We start from the raw sequence: 6,598 nt of genomic DNA, 5'->3' as shown, positions 1-6,598 counted from the left end.
TGGAGCAATGAGACCGGAGATGGGTGGAGAAGCCTTGTATAAGCCACGTTACCAAGGGCTGACAAATTTAAAATATTCAGTTAATTTAAAAATTATCCTAAATGTAGGTGCTGGTACTATTTGCTCCTCCCACTCCCATCACCAGCCATGTTTTTAGATTATTTAGAAAACAACCTATCTTTGTGTGTCTTTGTTGATTTCTGAAGCAGAATTAAGTGATGATCTGCTTTCAATTTGTAACATTTTTTAAAAGAAATTTGACCTTCCTCTACTATAAACTCAGTTAGGTCTTTGTAGTGTTTACTGACAGTAATTAGCAAAAAGGGGTTTGCATTCATGAATGGAGGCCTCAGGCTCCTCGTTCCTGAAGCGTCAGCCAGGACCGGGGCAGGCTCCTTTTCCACTGCAGCACACACCCTCTGGTTTGCCTCCCCAATCCCAACGTTGGGACGGAGACGGAGACATTTCAGAGAGAAGGTCTTTCCATAATGTTAACCAGTCCTGTTCGGGCAACCTTCTGTACCTTGCTCCCTTAAAACTCTGACTCAGAGGACCTCTAAATACAAATCCTTACACCAATTCAGCGCTGAGAGCCATACAGAGGAGCACCTGTGCTCAGGCAAAGCACTTCCTTTTGGGAATTAGAACCGTGCTTGAATACTGCTTGACTTTACTATCAGTTTAATTTTCAACAGTATGACCTCTCTTCAGCATTTTGCTCTGCAGAAGGGGAATAAATACTTACCTGACATTACTGCAAGAGTAAACAAGGTGATGTACATAAAATCCCTAGCATAATTCTGATGGCTCAAAACGCAAAGCTATTGTGTTTAGTATGCTACTCAGAAAGTGCTGCCCCCAAATGGCCTAATGTGTACTTGAATATAAGGTGTTTCTTTTTTCTTGGCACAGGCTTTTATTTCAATGTATAGAATCATAACCAACAGAACAATGGGACTATTCTATACGAGGAAGACTATGCAGTCATATTTAATGTGAGATTTATATTAAAAGTGATATTTGATGAAGCAGTATACTTCCAATGTTCTCATCTCTGTGACCTAGGTGGGCGTACCTGAAATTTTCCGGTGCTCACAGTCACAGATAATACCAAATCACAGTTAATTAAAACTGACCCATGTGGAGCCTGAAGTCATTTTGCATATTGAGCTGAATGGTAATTTGGGAAATACATGATTATTGAGCATCCAGGGATGAACTGAAGACTGCTTGTGGCTTAACTGTAGTAAAAGATTATAATGTACTTGTGAAATTATTAAGATTACTAAAATCAGATAAAACAGCTATGAATTTTTTAAAAAGTACTTTACTGAAATGCACAGTACACCAAAATTCCACACTGTGTATTCTACAGTGTGGGAATGTCTCTTTCACAGAACCTCTCAAGTTAATCCCCCACCTCAATCCTGAAACTGAAGCAAGGGTTGGCAAGAAGGGTGGGGGACTGAAATCCTGCCTTGCAGTGTCGGGGGGGGGGGGGGGGGGGGGTTAGCTATAGAGAAAGGGCACAGCAGGGAGATGGGGGCCAACAGTGGAGAAACATGGGCACTCAACTAAGATTCATACCACAAAGGGGTTGCTCTAATAGACAGTAACTTCTCATAGTGTTAAGCAAGCAATGTATGACTTTTGAGGTTTCTAAATGATCATACATGTACTCTTTTTACACATTTTCTTATTCCTTGCAGAAGACAAGGTTCTAAACACTAAATGTAATTTTAACTAAGTAAACTTATAATAGGCTCACATCGTCAAACAGTGATTAGCAACAATATTGTCAATTTATCCATAGGTACTTGCCACAACACTGGACTTGTTTTATTTTGCTTTAAATTTTTTTTACTGGCATTGATCTTCATCATAAGGTAAAGAATGATACCGAGACCTGAGTATGTATTTTTCCATGTATTTACCTATGCAATACTAGACATGCTTTTTGGCCTTTCTGGACCTCAACATCTTTAACTATAAAAAGAAACACAGTCAATTCTTGAGTAAGTGGGCTAAATGAGAATTTTGGTAGAAGGCCACAGAAAATCATGGCTGGAACAGAATCAGTTGCAGCAATACACTGATAGTTCTTTTGCTTTTTAAACTGAAACCCTTTTGGATAATATAAAAGTATGGACCAATCCATGCCAGAGGACAGGGGGAAAAGTAACTTCAAGAGTGACAAAAAAAGCAAAGAGAACTCTTGGGTCTGTCTCCATTACCTTCAGTTGGGTCCCATTGAAGGCTTCAGAATAAGCTCCATCAGAGCAGAGATACTGCCTTTTATTATCCATTTCTGTATCCCTAATATCTAGAATAGTGGATGCACAAAGGAGATATTCAAATATTTGTTGAATGAACAGAAGGAGGAAGAAAACAGGGAAGGAGGGAAGCTTTCCGTTCTGTTTGGCTAAACGGCTCTGTGGAAGAAAACAGCTGCCCAACCTACTTGAATACTTTTGTGAATGATTAGGAATTGATTGAATAGTTTACATTTGAAAATTCTCTTGGATTTCCCTTGAGTATTCAGCAATTAAGAACACTTTGTTCTTTTTTTCCTTGGCCCACCCTCACAGACAGCAGGATGCTGCAGTCACTGTGCCATCTTGTGGTCGTATCTAGAAAGTTCGTCTTCCTTAATATACCAGTATAATCCTCCCTACTGTACAGAAGTGCATGGAATGGGCTGTAAAAGCAAACTTTCAGATAAATAAATATCTATTATTTAATTTAACAATCAAGGTATCATGGAAAACACAAAGATTAATCAGTCACTAGTTGTACCATCACAGTGTGTGCAATCTCATAGGGGAGGAATCCCAAAAGGATACTTATAATTTGTAACTATTGGTAACACAAAATAGTAGGTAGAAAATGCAACTTAAAAAAGATTAGGAGCAATGTGGATTCTGGGGGGGAAAAAAGATTTAAGCTTTGGAGATGAGAATTTGGGGAAAAAGAGCCAGCTGAACTGAGTAGAGAGAAGCAAGAGGTAGACCTGTCAATGTAGCTGGAAGGGCAACCCAGTGCGGAGGAGCAGCCCAGAAAGGTCAGGGCCTGTGGAGTGTGTGCACAGCAGGAGGAACAATTATTAATTCCTTGACTGGGGTCCACAGTGACTTAAGGAAAGGAGTGGGAAAAGAGGCTGTAGAAAGGCAAAGCTGTGAGCAGACTAGGACAATGTGAAAGGGCCTCTGCTATATGAAGTTGAACAGCAGAGGGAAAAGGCAGTTTTGTCTGTGGAAGCAATTTTGTTTGGTAATTGACAGGGGTCACGTGGATTAGCTGTGTGGCCTTGGGTAAATGACTTACCTTTTTCAGCTGGCGTTTCCTCAGTTGAAAAGTGAGGTACTTAAACCCCACAGGGCTGTTGTAAGGAATAACTGTTATTGTATACAAAGCACATACCATAGTAATCAGCAAATTATTTTAAAAAATTAAGAAACAACTGTGGAAATCTCTGAACACTCAATATTTGATGATATTAAGGAACTGCTCTTCTGCGGTGTGATAACTGCACTGTGATTCTACTTTTTAAAAGAGTGTACATTTTGGAAATATATATCAAAATATACAAGTGATATGAAATAATTTGTATCAGAATAGTCTGCAGGAGAAGAGACGGGTGTTGCTAAGAGGACACTAAATAAGACTGGTGGCAGAGGTGCTAACTGTTGAAACTGTAGATTCATTCTACTATTCTTCCTACTTTTGTACATCTTTGAAATAATAAAGAGTTTTTTAAGAAAATCTGGAAAAGCATTACACAGTAAACCTATATGTGATACACTACAAACTCTGTGGGTGCTTAATAAAAACTGGTTGACAACAGCAAAATCAGAAATTATTTACATGTAGTTTATGATGCTTACAACTTCTGTGAACCAAGGAATGCCCATAATCATTTCCGGAATCCTGACCGGCCACAAAGGTCACAGGCCAATCTACTGATTTTGCTACTCTACTGAAGCCAAGTAGTTACTTCTTTGGGTATAAGAGGATGTAAAAGTAACACAATAACAAATATCTTTAGTAGTCATGGCCTTACAGTTATATAAACTATGTTTTAGAAATATTCTGGGACATGGTTTTGAACATTTAGGCTTTCAAGCAATCATTTAGCATACAATGACTGGGTAATTGGTTTTTTACCTCTAATAAGGGTGGAGGATAAATTAGTGCAGCAAGATCAAGGTGTGTCAGGCCCTGGCCCAGTAGCTCAGTTGGTTAGAGCAGTGATTTTTCAACTTGTGTGCTGCAAGAGTTTTTAAAACATGCAATACGTGACTACTTAGCCAGGGACACTGACCTCCTTTCCCTTAAGACTGTGAAACAAAAAATGACAACAGCCAACACAACAATGGCTGTACAGATTAATGAGTCAAAATTATACCTATTTCTCCCTGGCCAGTGTGGCTCAGTTGAAGCATTGTCCTGTAAACCAAAAGGTTTAGGGTTTGATTTCCCTGTCAGGTGTCAGGTTACATGCCTAGGTGGCCAGTTGGGTCCCCAATCAGGGCACCTACCAGAGGCAACCCGATGGACGTTTCTCTCCCACATCAATGTTTCTCTTCGTCTCTCTCTCCTTTCCTTCCCCTTTCTCTAAAATCAATTAGCATGTCCTCCAGTGAAGATAAAAAATAAATAAATAAAATCTTTTTTTGGTCAGGTCGGCAAAAATATATATATTTTTTGCTCAGCTGCAGAATTTTAGCAATTAGTTTATGTGTGTCATAAGGTGAAAAAGTTTGAGAATTGTGGGGTTAGAGCACTGTCGATATGGCAGGTTTGTGTGTGTTTGATCCCTGGTCAGGGCACATATAAGAGCTAACCAATGAGTGCATAAATATATGAAGCAACAAATCAATGTTTCTCTCCCTCTCCCTCCCTTGCATACACGTGCTCTCTCTCAAAAAAAAAAAAAATCAATAAAAAAATTACAAAAATAAAAATCAGACTGTACCAGCCTGTGACAAGGTGGATGAATGTGATGCTAATGGAGACAAGGGGTGCACCACAGTGGAAGGACCTGGGGTCATGCAGCAGGAAAATATCCCAAGGCACCAAGGGAAAGCATTCACTGGACTTGCTGGGGGGGGGGGAGAGAGAGAGAGAGAGAGAGAGAGAGAGAGAGAGAGAGAGAGAGAGAGAGAGAGAGAGAGAGAGAGATTGAGATTGCCCAATCTGATGAGGGTTAGGAAAGGAGGTAAAGACATGAAGGTCTGGGGGAGAAAGAGGATAGCTGTAAACAAAGGCCTTGAACCGTTCTAGCTTGGGAGTCTTGAGTATCTCCACTGGATGAAGAAAAGGAGCCAATGGGGTAAACACATTTCTATATTTCATAGCACAGGAAAAGAGATGGCGCATCTTGGGCGGGAGCACTGCACTTCTCAGCAGCTAAGAAAAGAAGGGGTTAGGGTGCAAATAAGGTTGGTGGTCAAGGAACAGACTGTTGACAGGGCATATCTGAGGCTCAATTTTCTCAGTTAACTTGGAGCAAACTTACCTAATGTTTATAACAGATCCTAAGTAGAATCACTATTAGACTATTAGCTATTAATAGATTAGAATTATTAGAATATAAATATTACATATTTTTAGTTTATTAGAGTAGAATAGAAAACAGTAACACATTAATATTAGTCTCTTAATAGACTATTAGACTCATAAGAGAGTCTAGTTCCATGAGAGTATTATTATTAGTTAGAATTTCATAGAGTGGACGGAGTTGTTTAAAAAACAAAAACCATATGAGAAATTATGTGAACCAGGTTCCATGCTGAATTTTTTTTTCATACATCATCTCATTTAATACTTAGTTACCTAACTCTCTGAGCCTCATTTTTTTCCCTCTGTGAATGGGGGATAAGCACAGTACCTACCTGATAGCATCAGTTGCCAGGAGGGTTAGAGGAGTCACAGAGTAAGCCCTTCATAATGTCAGATGATACTGTTGTTTCAGCGAAGTGAGAAAACTTCCCAATTCACAGGGTCACTAAGAGCGCCCCTCAGAAACTAATCAGCTTCCTTGGATCCCCAGTGATGGGGAACACAAGGGTAAGAACATGCAGGAAACAGGTGGCCAGAGAGGCTAGCAGTAGGGTGGTAGCTGAGCCGTGAAACAGGTACCAGCTTCAGGGTCTGGGCATGGCAGAGTGTTTGGAAGTTCGTTTCCAGCAGCTGGAGAAAGTGTGTGCAGGTCCCCTGGCCTGAAGCATTCTCAGCCCAACTCCAAAAGGGGGCCTGGAACTCAGAGCCTGGCTTCTGTGGGGACACAGGGGACAGAGCAGACAGTGCCAGTGGGAGGGAACCAGCCCTCACGCAGCTCTAGGTAGGTAAGAAGACTGCACACAAGACTCTCGTTTAACTATTACAGCTCAGGGGGCTTAAGGCTCACAAAACTACTCCAGTGCCTGCCGTGTGAAGGTGAGGGGCGACATTAAGATAAATAAGACCTAGTCCTGTGAACGGGAGAGAGGACATCCCCAGCTATAATTCAAAGCAGGCTGTGTACTCAGGGCTAGAAGACAGGCACTAAGACAGGGACCTGAGGGCAGAAGAACCACTGCGGTAGGCCTGAAAGGAC

The sequence above is a fragment of the Pteronotus mesoamericanus genome, unplaced genomic scaffold (genome assembly GCF_021234165.1).
Source record: "Pteronotus mesoamericanus isolate MK-2021 breed Mesoamerican mustached bat unplaced genomic scaffold, CSHL_Meso_final contig_781, whole genome shotgun sequence".
Taxonomy (NCBI): Eukaryota; Metazoa; Chordata; class Mammalia; order Chiroptera; family Mormoopidae; genus Pteronotus; species Pteronotus mesoamericanus.
The sequence above is the reverse complement of the archived record's forward strand: the minus strand, read 5'-3'. Positions refer to the sequence as shown.